General features: G+C 43.4%; 2 long non-coding RNA genes and 1 other non-coding gene across 6 annotated transcripts in view; all 3 read left to right on the top strand.

Annotated features, from left to right (window-relative positions):
* LOC147369747 (uncharacterized) overlaps positions 1 to 18,988 on the top strand; it is a 438,283-nt gene that overhangs the window by 58,192 nt on the left and 361,103 nt on the right. The gene's annotated exons all lie outside the window — the stretch shown is intronic.
* On the top strand, positions 7,939 to 15,713 carry LOC147369748 (uncharacterized). Its single transcript, XR_015167864.1, has 2 exons — positions 7,939 to 14,921; positions 15,536 to 15,713. It is a non-coding gene; the product is annotated as an uncharacterized LOC147369748 (long non-coding RNA).
* Positions 11,934 to 12,037, top strand: LOC147369749 (U6 spliceosomal RNA). Its single transcript, XR_015168714.1, has one exon. It is a non-coding gene; the product is annotated as a U6 spliceosomal RNA (small nuclear RNA).

Here is an 18,988-nt window from a genome sequence, read left to right on the forward strand (position 1 = left end):
CTTGTATGAAAATCAGATGAAATGGTTAACTTCTCTTAAGTAACAGAGCAGAAAATAATTCCTGTGCACCTGATCACTTACAGCAGGGGTCCCCACCCTCTGGGCCACAGACTGGTACTATGTTAGGAACCAGGCTGCACAGATGGAGGTGAGTGGTGGACGAGTGAGCTGGATGAGCGAGCAAAAGCTTCATCCCCTCCCCATCACTCACCCGTCACCCCTAGATGAGACTGTCTAGTTGCTGGAAAACAAATTCAGGGCTTCCACTGATTCTGCGTTATGGTGAGTTGTTTAGTTACTTTATTATATCTCACAATGTAATAATAGAAAAAAGTGCACAGTAAATGTAATGTGTTTGAATCATCCTGAAACTATCCCCCCCTGCTCTCCTGATCCTGGAAAAATTGTCTTCCATGAAACTGGTCCCTAATGACAAAAAGGTCGGGGACTGCTGACTTACATAGACATCCCATATCCATTATTGTGATAAATTCTTAGAAAAACTCTGAAGCACCCATAGTGATCTTGTAATAGGTCGCAGCCCAGCACAACACTTAGATGTGGCCATTGCTGTGTGCCATTACCTCAGCAGTTTGGCCAGTTTAGGAAGTCCTCTAAATGTTTTCTTATTATTTGCCTGTGCCTTTAAAATGTCTTACAGAATTAAAACACAAGAATTACACATTCGTAGTGGACCACCATCTAAAACTATATTCTGAGTTCGAGAAGACAGCTGGGGCATAATAAAAATAATTCTGGTCATAGAATCTCATTGCCCGTGTTTCAGGGTCCAGCCCTGCCCCTTTTCTAGTGGCCTACCTTGGAAAATCATCCTCTCTGAATCTCACCGTCCTCATCCACATGTGAGTGTGTGCTCAGTCGTGTCGGACTCTTTGTGACCCCACGGACTGTAGCCAGCCAGGTTTCTCTGACCAGCCAGTGGTTACCAGGGGACTGTTAGTAGTCATGTTCAGCCACTAGTTGGCATCGTAGTGGGCCCCTCCCCCAAGCGACCAACTGTCAACTAGTGACCAGTTAGTGGTCCTGCGGGAGAAGGCGATGGCACCCCACTCCAGTACTCTTGCCTGGAAAATCCCATGGATGGAGGAGCCTGGTAGGCTGCAGTCCATGGGGTCGTGAAGAGTGGGACACGACTGAGCGACTTCACTTTCACTTTTCATGCATTGGAGAAGGAAATGGCAACCCACTCCAGTATTCTTGCCTGGAGAATCCCAGGGATGGGGGAGCCTGGTGGGCTGCCGTCTGTGGGGTCTCACAGAGCCCGACACGACTGAAGCGACTTGGCAGTGGTCCTCCTCAGCCATTGGTTGGTGTTGCAGTGGGATCCTCCCCTAAGTGACCAACTGTCAATGAGCGACTGTTAGTGGTCCAATCAGCAAACAGTTGGCAGAGTGGTGGTTGTCAGACTGAGAATGAGCTAAGAGGTGATTCCTGGCCTTCTCTCTGGGGGCCATGGATCAGTGGGTGAAATGGGGGGCCCGGCTGGGGGCTGTGTCCTGCAGGGCTCCATAACCCTCACCAGGGCTACTCTCTGGCCTTGGCTCAGGCCTTGAGGTGGCGGTGTATCTCTCCCCAGTCCCTGCCTCTGTAACCTAATGGCAGTGGCTGTCTTCCTGAGACATAGTCTGAAGGACCTGCCCCCGCTGTATGGGTGGCCTGAGGAGCCTGAGGGCCAGCTGGATCCTGGGCACCTGGCTCCTTCAGTGATGACAGCTGGGCAGGGTCTGAGGACCTAGTGCTGAGGGCGCTGCCAACTGATCTCTGCCTCCTCTCAGCCAGGACTGGGACCTCGGAGAGTGAAAGTTGTGCCTTGTGACATTCCCTTCCTTGTAACCGTGAATAGCACTTGTTTGGTGGAGATTTACAGGAGCATTGTTACCTGACCATGATCTGACATTAAGAACAAAGGATCTGACACCAAAAAGTTCACAATAAGTAATCATGCCTCTCCCTCACCTTTCCTAGACAAGGGGTTTGCCAAAAGCTTTTGTGGAGTTTGGGATTTCTAAGGCATGAGTCACCCATCTCCTTGCATGGCCCTCAATAAACCGTTCCAAACTCTGGTGTTTTGGTATTGTTTGGCTTCATGGGCACTGGTCACACAAACTTGTGTTTCAGTTAGTAAGCTCTTTTTATCTCCATCTTAAGTCTGCCATTGCAGGAGATGTGGGTTCCATCCCTGGGTTGGGAAAATCCCCTGGAGTAGGAAATGGAAACCCACTCCAGTATTCTTGCATGGGAAATCCCATGGATAGAGAAACCTGGCTGGCTATAGTCCGTGGGGTCACAAAGAGTCCGACACGACTGAGCACACACTCACATGAGGATGAGGATGGTGAGATTCAGAGAGGATGATTTTCCAAGGTAGGCCACTAGAAAAGGGGCAGGGCTGGACCTTGAAACCCTGGCAATGAGATTCTATGACCAGAATTATTTTTATTATGCCCCAGCTGTCTTCTCGGACTCAGAATATAGTTTTAGATGGTGGTGCACTACGAACGTGTAATTCTTGTGTTTTAATTCTGTAAGACATTTTAAAGGCCCAGGCAAATAATGAGAAAACATTTAGAGGACTCCCTAAACTGGCCATGCAGCAACTCGTGTGTGTGATTGCTTCTGGGTAGGTGTCGAGGATCAATTGTGCAGAGAAGTTTTCAGATTCAGGAAAATGAAGTAAAAGTTTTTTTTGGTACTATAATTCTCAGTAGGCCCCAGGCTTGAATATCTTTACCATTTCCTTCCTAAAATGTTTCATCCTGTCCACTGCTAATTTTATAATGGAATTATATATGTGATAACTACCTTTGAGCATTGAACAGTTCGACAGTTCCATTTATATTCCCAAACTCTTCAACTATATAAAGCTTTTATTACCCCGAGGAAAACTTATTACAGACTGTATCTTTGTGACTAGTGCTGTGTGTGTGTGTGTGTGTGTGTGTGTGTGTGTGTGTGAGAGAGACAGAGAGAGAGAGAAAACATGTAGTGGTCATTATGCGTAAGGCTGTGCAAGATTCTTGTTGAGGCAAATGTTAGGCACAGTACCTACCTTCAAGGAGACTGTGTTCTAGTTGAAGCATTATTAGAAGATGAATAACAGTAATGCAGGATAGGGTGAGTTGTTTAGTAGAAGCTTTGCCAGGACCACCTGGGCTTCATGAGAGACTTTAGCCTCATATCTGATGGGGCAGGGAGTTTTTGAAATGGGAGTTTTGAAATGAAATATACGAAAAGGGGTATATTTACACAGTCAGATACAGGAAGGATATCCTAAGCAGAGAGAATTAAGTTAACAAAGGTGAAGAGTCATGAGAACAAACAGGCTTATTTAGAGAATAGTATATTAGTTTGATTAGAATTTAGACTCTTCCTAGAATAGTGTTTCATATACTAAAAAAAAAAATGATACTGTTTAGCAGTGGACCTCAGTCTATTCCACCCACCCACACCTATTCGAAGGGACTCCATCAATCCACATGTACACATGCGTAGTTGCTTTCAGTGTTGCATGGAAGCTAAGCAGCTTATGGAATACTGAATCAGTGTCCTTCAGATCTCTTTAGTGGTGTTAATTATAGCTTATTTTGGTCCCCTTACCTGCTTAGTAGATTCCTGTAAAGATGTTAAGTGAAAGTGAAGTTGCTCAGTCGTGTCCGACTCTTTGCGACCTGTGGACTGTAGCCCACAAAGCTCCTTCGTTAAGTCATAGCTAAAACAGTTATCTATGGAATTGATCAAAATTAGCTCGTGAGATTTTCAGATCAGTTTATGGTCCACTGGGGGATTTTGGGGACTCATCAATAGTCCATGGATCAAATTTTGAAAAACAGTAGCTGAAAGGGATGATGGATGATAAAGCAAATGATGCTGAAGGGTTGTACTTAATTGCCATTGAGGGTATTTGAATAGAGGAGTAGAGTTGAGGTTTTATTACAAGAAAGAAACAGTGCTTTGAAAGGATTGGAGAAGGGAGAGTTTGCAGTATAGATAATCAGGTAAGAGAGGTGATGCCTAGATGTGTGGAAGTGGAAACAAATGATAGTGAACTTGCAGAGACAGAATTGACAACTTGACAGGTTGATGGGAAAAGATAGAACAGAAGGCTTGGCTAGTATGACTGGATACATTATGAAAACGGTGCCAGGAACACAAACTGGAAAGTTAGGTGTTAAAGCTCTTTCACTAGGGAAAACAATGAATTAAAACAATTGCTGAGAAATTGGGAATGTAAAAAAGAATTGTAGAAACTTCTGGGATATAGGTGGTGAATCACATGTGAATGGTGTTTTCCAACCAAAATCTTTGTCATAGGATATTGGTTAACATTAACGGACTGATGTCATAGAGCCACTCAGTTCCTTTACTGAGATGGACATGATTCATAGGAGGTACTAAGGGTATCCAAGTATCTAGTTGGGGCTTCACAGGTGATGCTAGTGGTAAAGAACCTGCCTGCAAATGCAGGAGAGGTAAGATACCCAGGATCGATCCCTGAGTTGGGACGATCCCTTGGAGGAGGACATGGCAACCCACTCCAATATTCTTGCCTGGAGAATTCCATGGACAGAAGAGCCTGGAGGGCTACAGTCCATAGGGTCACAAAGAGTCAGATACAACAGAGGCAACTTAGCATGTAGCATGCATAAGTGTATCCAAAGTTGAGACATGTCAGGGAGTATGTATCCTCCTGACAGCATTGCTCTGTTGCACAACTCTAGGGGGTACCATTCACTTGGATAATTGTGAGTGATATCTTTTGGATTTGTGCAGTATGGCAGCCTGGATTCTTGTTGAATGACTTCTTTTTTGAATAGTAATAATTTGCTGTAGACTACTTTGCATTTAAAGTAAATGTAAGAGTTTTGTGGGGACAGTGCCATTTGGGCCGAGGTAGTTCTCCTGCCTCTGTCTCCAGTGCTTCATTCCCATCATTTTTATTGTCCTCACCATGTGACATTGCAATTTTTGTTTCCAGGTCCACTCCACCCCTCAAGGGTGAGGGTAGGGAAAAACAGATGATGGTGGAAGAGGATGTCCCATTTTTTTTAGCACAAAGACACAGGCTACATAGAAGAGTAGTGGGGAATGTCAGGTTCTCTCGAGTGGTAATTGTCTAAAAGCACAAAGCTGTATTCATGCATCTGTATAAGATTTGGCCTAGAAAATCATGGAGAATCCAGGGCTTTGTTAATGGTGACAGAGGAAATGAAAAGCATGTCACAGTTTTTAGCTTATTTTGATAAGGACTGATACCTGAAAGAAACCTCTTTTAACTTTCAAATATCTTTGAGAAAGTTTTTAGAGAAACTCCTATTTTTCTCTTGAGCAGAGTTTTTGTTTTATTGTGATTAATTTTTTCAGTTGAAGTATAGTTGTGTACAATATTGTTATAAGTGTACAATATGTGTGTGAAAGTGTTAGTTGCTCAGTCATGTTTAACTCTTTGCAACCTCATGGACTGTAGCCCATCAGGCTCCTCTGTCCATGGAATTCTCCAGGTAAGAATACTGCAGTGGGTAGCCATTTTCTTCTCTAGGGATCTTTCTGACCCAGGGATTGAATCCAGGTCTCCAGTGTTGCAGAAGGATTCTTTACGATCAGAGCTACCAATAGTGATTTACAATTTTAAAAGATTATATTTCATTTATAGTTATACAGTTTTGTCTATATTCCCCATGTTGTACTATATATGCTTGTAGCTTATTTTATGCCTAAAATGTTGTACTCTTAAACCCCTACCCTGTATTTCCCCTCCTTCCTTCTCTCTCTGAACTGGTGTCCACTAGTCAGTTCTCCACATCTGTGAGCCTGCTTCTTTTTTGTTTTATTAACTAGTTGTATTTTTTAAATTCCACATAAGTTATATTATACAGTGTTTGTCTTCCTGTCTGTACAGTCAGGCTTTTATCAGTAACTAATATAAAGCAGAGACATTACTTTGCCAACAAAGGTCTGTCTAGTCAAGGCTATGGTTTTTACAGTGGTCATGTATGGATGTGAGAGATGGACTGTGAAGAAAGCTGAGCGCCGAAGAATTGATGCTTTTGAACTATGGTTTTGGAGAAGACTCTTGAGAGTCCCTTGGACTGCAAGGAGATCCAATCAGTCCATTTTGAAGGAGATCAGCCCTGGGATTTCTTTGGAAGGAATGATGCTAAAGCTGAAACTCCAGTACTTTGGCCACCTCATGAGAAGAGTTGACTCATTGGAAAAGACTCTGATGATGGGAGGGATTGGGGGCAGGAAGAAAAGGGGGTGACAGAGGATGAGATGGCTGGATGGCATCACTGACTCGATGGACATGAATTTGAGTGAACTCCGGGAGTTGGTGATGGACAGGGAGGCCTGGAGTGCTGCGATTCATGGGGTCACAAAGAGTCAGACATGACTGAGCAACTGAACTGAACTGAATATTGTGATATGAATGAATTGGTCAAACCACACAATTCTTTGCTAGCCACCTGGGAGAAGGGCATGAGGTGATGAGTGGGTGCCTTGAAAAACAGCAAGAGGGTGACCTGTGTGAAGTTTTTGACTTGTCAGATAGTAGCAGAGGTGAGGGAGATAGTGCCTGCAGAGAACTGAGGAGCTCAGAAAGTTGAGGCTTTGGGCCAGCAAAGGTAATGTTGCCTACTTTTATAATTTTGGTAAGAGTTTTTTTTTTTCTCCCTGCTGGGCCGGAAATACTGACAACTCCCTTGTACTGGTCTATCTGTATGTTTTACAATTGGCCCGCGCCTCATACCAGTTCATTTTCACAAACACCTTGAAGCTATTTCCTGGTTAAAGCCATGAAAGTTCTGAAAATTTGCCTCTGTTATATAACAGAGATTAAAAGGTGATTCATGAGCTCATGAGGAGCTCTGAAGAACCAAACCTGCCAATGACTCATAGTTTAAAAGAAATTTTGTCAAATAGGTTCAGGGTAACCAGTTCCTGGGGATTTGTGTGACTCTATCTGGCCCCAGGGTTCAAGTCACTATTTCTTGCCCTTTATTTTGGCTAGGCCATATGGATCTGTGGAAGAAAGGAGTATTGAAGGAGACTAGGGTTTTTTTAGGAGATGTGGCTTGAGGGAAGGCACACAGGCTTAAACCAGGATGGGACAAACAGAATCTGATGTCTCGGTTACCAAGCAAAACAGTGCTGAAAGTGAGATGCACAAGCTTTTTCTCTAGAGAGAATCAGTGGGATGATCTGAGAGAGCAGACAGGAAGCTTTTCTTTAAGGCTTATATCATGAGTTCCTTTATAATTTCCCTCAGAAGGGAAATTCTGACCAAGTTCCTGCAAAGGCCTTAACAGCACTTGGTCACTCCAACTGGGTGGAGGAGATCCTGTGATGGTTAATTTCATGTGTTAACTTGACTGGGACATGGAACCGAGATGTTTGGTCAAACATAACCTTGGATATTTCTGTAAGGGTGTTTTTTGAACATGGTTGACATTGAAATCAGTGGACTCTGGGTAAATTCTTCCACAAGTGAGTGGGCTTCATCCAGTCATTGAAGGCCTTCATAAAACAACTGATCTCTGCTGAGCAAAAAGGAATTCTGTGGGCATACAGACTTTGGACCTTACACCTTTGGCTCTCCTGGGTCTCCAGGCTCACCCTGAAGATTTTGGACTTGACAGTCTCTGCCGTTGTGTGAACCAGTTCCTTAAAATCTCTGTCTCTCTCTCCCTTCCCCTACAGTATTAGTTCTATTTCTCTGCAGAACCCCAATACAGATCCCACTAGGGATTCTTTCTTTATTAGGATAGGATAGGCTATACTGTGGTAGCCAACAAGTTCTAAAACCCAGTGATTTAATACAGCAGAAATGCTCCGCACTTTAGTTGTGTGTTCACAGAAGGTGAGCTCAGTTCTCATTCGTGACCCACAGTGACAGTCCTCTTTGACTGGAAGGACTATAATCATCATGGCAAGGGGAGGGGACATGGCTGCCTCCTAAAGATCCCACCTGGATGTGGAAAGGCCACATCCACTCTTATTTCTTTGTCTATCGTCAGTCTTGTGGCAGCCTTTTATTTCAAAGGGAGCTATGGAAGAAGAATCCTGCCTGGTACCCAGAAGAAGAACAGGAGCACTTTCTAAAGTACTCCCCAGACCCTCACTTACTTCCTAAATGATGGTTATATGGACATTTCCATGGGCCTGAGATTGGGTAGATGGACACTTGGACTATCTGGATAGTTTTCCTGCCTGAGAAGAAATTCAACATAGAGGAAAGTGGAGCTGAGATGAATTCTGATAATATGCTTTTCGAGGTCCTGGATCCAGTTGTGTCTGAAGCTGCCCCTGAGTTCCGAGTGTTAGAAATAATACAACCCATCTTTTGGTTTCCTTGAGCTGGTTTGTATGGGTTTCCATCACTTGCTGTCATATGTTTCTGGACTAATACAGGGATGATAGAAAACTAATTGATTTCTAGATTCTCTGACACACACTGGTCCTTGAACACCTGCTGTCCTTTCCCATTTTAACACGTGTACTGGTCCTTGTGCTTAAACTTTGCCATTTCCTTCCTTTGACTAGCCAAAGTCTTTCTTCCATTCCATTTTGTTACTGTCACCACGACAAAGCGATACCCAATCTATGCCCCTCCCCTGTCTTCAACCCAAATCAATCTTTTCCTTCTGTGCCATTGTAACAGTGAACTTGAACTTCTGTTGCAGTACTTGTCATACTCTGTCTTGTACTAACCAAGGCTTGTGGAGCACTTGCTGTATAATGGAATGCTTTACATTCCTACGGACATAAATTCTTTGATCCCTCATATAACCCTCTGGAGTTGGTACTGTTATTCCCAGATGACACATAGATTGCAATTTAGAGAAGTTGAATGATTTCCCTTAGATCAGCAGTCCCCAACCTTTTTGTCACCAAGGACTGGTTTCATGGAAGACAATTTTTCCATGGACTGGGGGTGGGGGCGGGGGGGATGGTTTTGGAATGATTCAAGCACATTATGTTTATTGTGCACTTTATTTCTGTTATTATTACATCAGCTCCAGCTCAGATCATCAGGAATTAGATCCTGGAGGTTGGGGACCCAGCCTTAGATCACATACCTGGAAGCTGGGATTTAGAATCCAGGAGACCTGTCCCCAGAGCTCACAACTTTTATCTTCATAGTTACTTTGAGACCTGGCTTGTCTCCTTGATTAGACTGTGTATCCTGTCTGCTAGAAATCTTGCAGTCACATTGGAGATCACACCTAGCAAGTGTTCAGGATCTTATAGCCTGATATGTAGGTGCTGACTTCATTTCTAGCTTCACTTATGCTTCTTGTCTTAATTTCTCTCCTGATTTCTTCACCAACTTATTCTAAGCTTTATTTTCCCTTATTGTAGCATTTATGATTTTGTAAGCCACCTCAATCCTTTTTAGAAGGGAAAATAAATGAAGGTCAAATGCTAGATTGTTAGTTCCTGGAGGATAAGGACTGACAGGAAGGGGAAATTGTTGCTTCTACCCCTCTTGAATTCTTGTGGTAGGAATAATAATAAAATGGAAACAAGACAGATTGACAGGAGAAAAAGAAGCACGTTTTAACTTGTGTACAGGTAGGTCTTATAGAAATGGGACCTAAGAAGTGGCCAAAGCAGGCAGGCTTCATGCTTTTTGGGGAAAACAAAGTGATTTAGGTTTTGAGTGCTCAGTTAGTGGCACCCCACTCCAGTACTCTTGCCTGGAAAATCCCATGGACTGAGGAGCCTGGTAGGCTGCAGTCCATGTGGTCGCTAAGAGTCAGACACGACTGAGCGACTTCACTTTCACTTTTCACTTTCATGCATTGGAGAAGGAAATGGCAACCCACTCCAGTGTTCTTGCCTGGAGAATCCCAGGGATGGGGGAGCCTGGTGGGCTGTCATCTCTGGGGTAGCACAGAGTCGGACATGACTGAAGCGACTTAGCAGCAGCTCAATTAGTGAGGAATCCAAGCAGAATATGGACTTGGGGTAGTGAATGAAAGAAGTCAACTAGATTTGCTTATATGCTGGTAGGCTAGAACTCCGTATCTCTGGTGATAACGGTTTCCTTTTACCTCCAGCTGCAAAGAGGGCACATTTCACAAGGGAGATTAATTTGCTGCTTTAGGGAGACAGAGAGGATGGTCAGAGTGTCCTCTTACATTGACTTTTTCTTAAGTAATTTTAACTCAAAAAAACCAATATGCTATTTAGGCAAATTTGGGGGAACCCCCCTCTGAGACCCAACACAACCAATTCTGTTTAACATTTTCTCTAGGTCTTAGCTCTTGAACTCAGAAAATGTGTTTTGAATTTGCTTGAGGTAAAATCTCCAGATTTAGAGGATTAAGAAGTGTCAGGTATAAAGAAGGATTCTGTGGTGTGACTGTGCCTAAAATTTCTACCAGAGGGTGTAGTGGGGGAGTTGGCAGTGTGTGATTGGGGTGGTGCTGTCCATAGGCTGTGCCAGAGAGAATAAAATAAGACACGGTACTGCAGCAGAAGAGAATTCACCTTGCTGCCTGGCTTTTTGGAGAGCTGAATATTTTACCTTCAGCAACATTCTGAATTCCTTGTGGAAACTCGAAACAGTGACTAGAAACTATTAATATTTTTGGGTCTCTCAGTCACCCAGGAAGCAATAAGGTGCTAACTGGCAAGAAGGGCTGAGGTGTCTTTTGTTACAGCCCTTCAGGTGTGAGACTTGTTGCTGTGAAGGAATGGATTCCAGTGGGAGCCACCCTCTCAGCCTGTTCCACATCATGCCCTCCTCTGAGAAAAATTAGAAGCCTACCTTCTTTGATTGTGAGGCGTTTCTCGGTGCGGGCAGACACAACTCGAGCTGAACTGCCTGTGCTCATGCTCATTTACAGTTAGATTTAGGAAAGCAGCCATGTTTGGCCAGCTCTGGGAGAGCGTGGCAGATTCTGAGGAAACAGCTCTTCCCGGAGTGTATGAAGAGCAGGAAAGCAAGACAAGATAGAAGCCTCAGTCTGATGGCAGGATCCTGCATTGCCGTTCTCTCAGAACCGCCTCCATCTTTCTCCTCTTCTGTCTCTGACACAATGCTACTGTTCTAGCACTTTCCAAAATCCTGCAGTCTTCCAATTTTATCTCAAAACATTTCCTTGGATGCCTGCTGTGTGCTGGGTCCTGTGCTAGATCCTGGGGCTGTCAGGAGACATAGAAAAGCTGCTCTGATGGAGTGAATTTGTCATTTGGGGAATGACTGTTGCTAGTGTTTTGGGCACAGTTGGCTGACAGGGATCAGTAAACACCAAAATAGCAATATAGAGTCATTTGCATGGGGAATGTTAACTTATTATGTATGTATATATGGGTGAAGAGAGAGGAATATGGTGACCCATTTAAAAGTTCTTTACATCGGTGTTTCAAAATACTCAACTTTTAAATAAACCACTCTCTGTATTTAGCTGCCTGCAGAATAAAATAGATAGGAAAATAAACAGCCTGCTGAAGTTCAGAAACAATTCCTGCCTATCCACCAGCAGTATAGAAAGGACCATCTCGTGTGGCTATGTGGTTTGTAGTTCTATGTACTGTTTACTGAGGTCTCTTCATTTCTGTTTCTTCATTATGTTTCTCTCAATCCCAGTTTTTTACCCGTATGTCCGCCAATATATGGCCCCCTTTCAATATCAAGTCTTCTTTTGAGCTGCCTGTGTGAAGAAATAGGGGTGATCCCACATGGAAAAGACGGACACTGTGGCACTGAGTTCAGCTGCCAGACTGCCAGTTGAGACTCAGACCAACAAAGGACATTGCCTTTGGTAGGATGGAGAGAAACCAGAATACAGTATGGAAAAACACTTGTACCGTTTGACTAAGATCCAAAGAGTATTTGTGGACAGTGAGTTGCAAGTAAAATCTATTCCTCTCAAAGGTTATTATTTAGACAATAAAACAGTATCTCCGTGCTCACTTCGGCAGCACATATACTAAAATTGGAACGACACAGAGATTAGCATGGCCCCTGCGCAAGGATGACATGCAAATTCGTGAAGCATTCCATATTTTTAAGGCTACAGTCATCAAAACAGTATGGTACTGGCGCAAAGACAGAAATATAGATCAATGGAACAAAACAGAAAGCCCAGAGATAAATCCACGCGCCTATGGATACCTTATCTTTGACAAAGGAGGCAAGAATATACAATGGAGAAAAAACAATCTCTTTAACAAGTGGTGCTGGGAAAATTAGTCAACCACTTGTAAAAGAATGAAACTAGAACACTTTCTAACACCATACACAAAAATAAACTCAAAATGGATTAAAGATCTAAACGTAAGACCAGAAACTATAAAACTCCTAGAGGAAAACATCGGCAAAACACTCTCTGACATAGATCACAGCAGGATCCTCTATGACCCACCTCCCAGAGGAATGGAAGTAAAAGCAAAAATAAACAAATGGGACCTAATTAACCTTAAAAGCTTTTGTACAACGAAGGAAACTATAAGCAAGATGAAAAGACAGCCTTCAGAATTGGGAGGAAATAATAGCAAATGAAGCAACTGACAAAGAATTAATCTCAAAAATATACAAGCAATTCCTGAAGCTCAATTCCAGAAAAATAAACGACCCAATCAAAAAATGGGCCAAAGAGCTAAACAGACATTTCTCCAAAGAAGACATACAGATGGATAACAAACACATGAAAAGATGCTCAACATCACTCATTATCAGAGAAATGCAAATCAAAACCACAATGAGGTACCATCTCACGCTGGTCAGAATGGCTGCTATCAAAAAATCTACAAACAATAAATGCTGGAGAGGGTGCAGAGAAAAGGGAACCCTCTTACACTGTTGGTGGGAATGCAAACTAGTACAGCCACTATGGAGAACAGTGTGGAGATTCCTTAAAAAACTGGAAACAGAACTGCCATACGACCCAGCAATCCCACTGCTAGGCATACACACTGAGGAAACCAGAATTGAAAGAGACACGTGTACCCCAGTGTTCATTGCAGCGCTGTTTACAATAGCCAGGACATGGAAGTAGCCTAGATGTCCAGTGGCCAATGAATGGATAAGAAAGCTGTGGTACATGTACACAATGGAATATTACTCAGCCATTAAAAAGAATGTGTGTGAATCAGTTCTAATGAGGTAGATGAAACTGGAGCCTATTATACAGAGTGAAGTAAGTCAGAAAGAAAAACACCAATACAGTTTCAGTTCAGTTCAGTTCAGTCGCTCAGTCATGTCTGACTCTTTGCAACCCCATGAATTGCAGCACACCAGGCCTCCCTATCCATCACCAGCTCCCCAAATTCACCCAAATTCATGTGCATCAAGTTGGTGATGCCATCCAGCCATCTCATCCTCTGTCGTCCCCTTCTCCTCCTGTCCCTAATCCCTCCCAGCATCAGAGTCTTTTCCAATGAGTCAATTCTTCGCATGAGGTGGCCAAAGTATTGGAGTTTCAGCCTCAGCATCAGTCCTTCCAATGAACACCCAGGACTGGTCTCCTTTAGGATGGACTGGTTGGATCTCCTTGCAGTCCCAGGGACTCTCAAGAGTCTTCTCCAACACCACAGTTCAAAAGCATCATGCATCTATATGGAATTTGGAAAGATGGTAATGATGACCCTATATGTCAGACAGCAAAAGAGACACAGATGTATAGAACAGTCTTTCGGACTCTGTGGGAGAAGGCGAGGGTGGGATGATTTGAGAGAATAGCATTGAAACATGTATTTTATCATATGTGAAACAGATCTCCGGTCCAGGTTCAATGCATGAGACAGGGTGCTCAGGGCTGGTGTACTGGGATGACCCAGAGGGATGGGATGGGGAGGGAGGTGGGAAAGGGGTTCAGGATGGGGAGCACATGTACACCCATGGCTGATTCATGTCAATGTATGGCAAAAATCACTACAATACTGTAAAGTAATTAGCCTCCAATTAAAATAAATAGATTAATTAAAAAAAATCTCCATAATCATCAGTGACACAGCAGTGGGGGAGATTAAGGTACACTATTACTTTGCTGATGAATCATAGGCAGGAAAAGGATGGGATGCACCAAAAGGCTAAGGGAGTTAAATAGAGGCAAGGGCTGAGGGAAACCAACAAGGATGATGCAGCACCTGAGTTCAAAAAAATGGTACCACTCTTAGCTTTGAAAGGTCAAAGGAAGAAAAGAACTACAGGAGTTTGGAGGAAGAAATATAGTAAGGAATTCAGAAAATAAACTCTGGTCTTACTCTCTGATTTCTGGCGTCTCTCATTAACTCACTTTATTAATCAGTAAAGGCATCCTCCCAGGACACAAAGCAGGATGGAGAAGGGTAGAAGGCACTCTGGAGAGGCAAAGAGAAAAATAACAAATAGCTTGCCTATGGGGAAGCAAAAGAATATAGCTAAAGGACAACAGAATTATCAATGAGAAGCTGTGAATTTTGTTATCAGCTCTGCCATTTACTTATCGCTTGGCTTTGGGAAACCACGCCATCCTCTGAGCCTCAGTTGCTAGCTATAGCATGGGAAGACAGCCTTTGGCGTGTGAGGCCACTGAAGGGAGGGGTCATTATAAAAATCCATTAACAACACAGTTGGCATTTAATCCAATTTATTTTGCATGGGATGACTATACTTTGCCATGGTAAGATCCTCAGTTTCTGTCTTCGGCTTTAGAACAAAGCAGAAATAACCAGCTCCTGACGACATCATATGAGTCTTTTCATCTTCACTTTAAGGTGCACTCTGCAAGGTCCCCCTTTAATTCAACATGAAAAGGAGGGAGGCCACACTGAGTCATTAGTAGAGGAGAACTTGGGGGGTCAGTTCCAGCTGTGCCGCCTTGTCTGCTCTGATGCACGTGGAAATGGTCTTTGGATTGGGAGCAACACGTATCTCTTGGCACCATTGAGGTTGAGTAAGGAGGAAGCCACAGGTAAATATTCTCTATATTTGTTAACATTTAGCCAGTAGCTGGCCCTTATCTCTAGAAATTAAAAATATCTTATCTTCCATACCTCAGTGCTGTAGATACCTACTAGAATATGTACTCATCCTATGACTCTTCTGTGAAAATTCCCTGGAAAGTTCCAGCATTCTAATTGTTCTTATGGAGTCTTTGAACTTGAGCTTAGGGGCTGGATGCAGTTATCTTGGCCACCTTTGTGAAGGAGCGGAGGAGCCGGTCTCCTGGGAGACAATGCAACAGCTGCATAAGGAAATGAGTAGAGAGGCTGGGAAACCCGTGGGAGAGGGCGACGGAGCGCAAGTGGGAATGGAGCCTGTGCACGAAGAGGACGAGGCCAGCACCTTTGGTGCTGAAGTGCTCTGTTTTGGGTCTTGTCAGTTCATGGTGACTCACCACAGGAAGATCACCTTTTCCTCCAGCGTGGCTACCCTGGGGATGTCTGATGTCAGTATCTGAAAGAACCCTAAGAAACACAGGCTTATAGGCATGGCCACCCTTGGGAATGTGGGAACAAGCTTGGGAAAACAGCCCACAGGCCCTCTCTCCTGAAGAACTTTGTTTCCTTCTCTTGTCCCCTTCAGAGAAAACTTCACCCAGAAAATGGAAGGTCACGGCCAGTGGCTCCCAGAGGGAGTCACTCCTCAAGATTGAGAAGTGGGAAACCCTCTCTGCTGAATACATAGAAAACCTCTGGCCCGGTGCTCCTTCCAATTTCACAATTGCATGAAATTACCAATAAAAAACCCTCCTGCCATAAAACAGCGTGAACTTATCTACCTCCTGAGCATATTTACAATCAACACCTTTAGAGTATCAATTAAATTCTCCACACATTACTTTAGCCTCTCTTTTAAACATCCTCTCTCTGACTTTCTACACTCAGAGCAACAACAGAAATTATCCTTTAATTAAGCCAGCCTATACCTTTCTCATGGAGAAGGCAATGGCACCCCACTCCAGTACTCTTGCCTGGAAAATCCCATGGATGGAGGAGCCTGGTGGGCTGCGGTCCATGGGGTCTCTAAGAGTCGGACACGACTGAGTGGCTTCACTTTCACTTTTCACTTTCATGCATTGGAGAAGGAAATGGCAACCCACTCCAGTGTTCTTGCCTGGAGAATCCCAGGGACGGGGGAGCCTGGTGGGCTGCCGTCTATGGGGTCGCACAGAGTCGGACACGACTGAAGCGACTTGGCAGCAGCAGCATACCTTTCTCAAGCACTTGTGTGCAGATACACATCCCAATTGAAGAAATGCCTCGTGGCGTTTGTGCTAGTTCCAGTAACAGTCGTCTATTCAGTTCATTATTCTTCCTAATAATAATTGTAATAAAAAATCCCTCATGTGTTTACATACTTCTGGGTACAAAACATTTTCTCAATGTTTGTAATTGTGCCATGAGGTAGAGGCTGCTGAGACCTTCCATTTTGTTTTACTTTTATTCATCTTAGTAGTGACACCTTCTGTGTATAAACAGCTTAATTCTACATTGGGCACTGTGCCAAGGCTTTTCCAGGCACTTGGTCATTTAAGCTACAGTGAACCCAAGGAAGTAAGCGTTGGTCACGTTTACAGATTAGAAAAATGGGGGCTAAGCAACCTGTCAAAGGTAGTGTAGCTGGTAAATGGTGGGTCAGGGTATGGAGCGGGATCTTAAGGAACCTTGCTCTTAACCACAATTCAACACAAGCAACTTGCCATCCTTCAACCTGCCATTCTTTAGTCATCTTGACCAAATACACTTTTCATTAAAAATGATTTGTCTGATAATAGTCATTTATTAATCAAATCCACCCATCCATAATTCTTTTAACAAACATTTTTAAATTGCCTCCCATTGTGTTTGCATTATATGGCATATTTTTCTTGTTTTAACTTGTCAACTCTAAAAAAAAATCCTGAGTAAAGCATGACCACCCTCATTTCATAAAGGAAGAAACTGACTCTCATGTTTTACTAGGCCAGGCTGCTAAGTAATAAGAGATGTTGGGTTTGAACCTGGGCCTATCGGACTGCAAAACTGTGTTCTTTTCCATCACTGAGAAAACAGGGACTGGAATTGTTTCACCAACTGAACTGGATCTCACAGGACTCAACCCAGCTTCTTTCTAGTCTTCTTTCCACTGACTGCAAGACCTCTCCATCCTTATTTGCTGAATGAGTGATATGTCAGAGCCTGGGGAAAGCTATGTGGAATATCTTTATTGGTATTACCCCTTCGGAATGAAATGGACCAGTGATGGGACAATGTAGGGCTGTGTGTCCAGTGAAAGACAACCCAGAAATGGGTTGTTCTTTGATTAGGAAGGTGGGGTAATGGGAATGGAAGGGCGAGTGGGAAGTGATGACCAGATAAAGAGAGGAGGGAAGTATAGAAAAATAACATGAGGTCAAGAATGGGAAACTAGTATCTTGAAACGTGCAGGCTGGTTACTAACAGTGAGTCAGCATGAATTAAGGAATAAGATTCAGGGTGAGAGAGGCTAGGTCAAACAAGCGATTTCTTTCGTGGTTTCATTGGGGGCTAAAATAAAAACCTCATCATTAACTAAACACAACACTAACATGAAGGGGTGAAATAATTTATCCTTAAATAACAGGCTGACCTATTCAGAATTGTAATTTTAATGTAAGACTAACCTTTGAAAATAGATCAAGTGATATAAATTATTAAGGATAAGACATTCATCAGATAGATGGTGTCTACTAGCAATTTTATGCATGAAGAGTTATCTCCTGGAGTACAGTTGGGGCTGCTTCTGCGAAGAAAAAAATGAAGAACCCAGTTACCCTTTCGTGACATGTGCAGCTGATTTTAATCAGTATTTCTCCTGTCAAGTGAAATGAAAAGACTGAAATATGATCTCTTCTGTGGATGTGCATTCGCTGCCTCCCACCTCCTTCCTGGCAGCTGCACCAGGAGTTCTACCGGCATGGAGAAGATGGAGATACACTTTTCAAGCAGTTTTTTTTTTTTTTTCCAGTTCTGAGGGGGAAATATCTAAGTTAATTGGTCAAAGCATAAAATGTTGGAGAATCTTCTAGCTGCCTAGCACTAGGTTAAGTGTTCCATGAGAGAGGAAGGGGACAGTAGAGCCGAAGACACTTCTTATCTTCAGGGATGTAGATGATGTAGATTTGCAGGGACCTAAATTAAGTGGAGCCCTGCAAGTTCAGTTACAGCTAAGTGAGTTTGAGCCTCAGTTTCATTTTCTGTAAAATAGATATAGTATTCTTACCTTCCTCATGGAGATGTTGTGAGAACTCACAGTTATGTCTGGAAAGAACAACTCACAGAGCCAGGTATATATTCACTGTATTCAGGTTAATAAATGTTGAACTATATAAAATTACTATTTCCATTCAACCAGTGTCTTAAGTTGGGATGTAGGTTGCTTTTCTTCCCCACCACATGAGCACCATTCCTTGAGGTATTTGTGGTTTGCCCTTTCTCTCATCTGTAGGCCCATGATGAGCACCTCCAAGCTGTTGAAAAGAGATTGTCTTTGTGAGGGAAGTTGGGTGGAGACAGAGTAAAGTCTCAGGGTCCAGAGAGTTGACCCTCCTAGTGGCTGGGGTCAGTGGAGGTTCCCTAGAACAAGGACAGTGTATGGAATTCCCATGGCATTGGCTGTGTAGGGGCTCACCCAGATGAGACTGGGTGGTCAGTGGGTTATTGCCCTAAGGGATGGGAGGAGGTGGATGCCTTTTTCAAGGGAAGCTCCAAGGTCCATCGTAGTGCAGGGGATGATGCTGATCACCATCACATGGCCCTTCCAGGTTCATTTCCTTTAATGCCAAGCTCCACTGACCTCCCCTGCCCCCTGCTCCCCTCCTCCTTTCTTCTTTCCTCGGTCTACTCAGTCCTTATTTAGGGGATCAATAGGTCTAGTAATTTCTCTTTCAGATTTTTTTTTAAGGACACAAGGTTTGTCCCTAGTGCTTCAGGCCTTAGATGTTTTAACATCAAAAAACCTGGCTCTTTATGACTTAAAGGTGTGCCTTAGGAATTCCAACAGTTTCTCTGTTTTTCC

This window comes from Bos grunniens, chromosome 7, assembly GCF_055505025.1.
Source record: "Bos grunniens cultivar Pamir isolate PY7600 chromosome 7, Bosgru_T2T1.0, whole genome shotgun sequence".
Taxonomy (NCBI): Eukaryota; Metazoa; Chordata; class Mammalia; order Artiodactyla; family Bovidae; genus Bos; species Bos grunniens.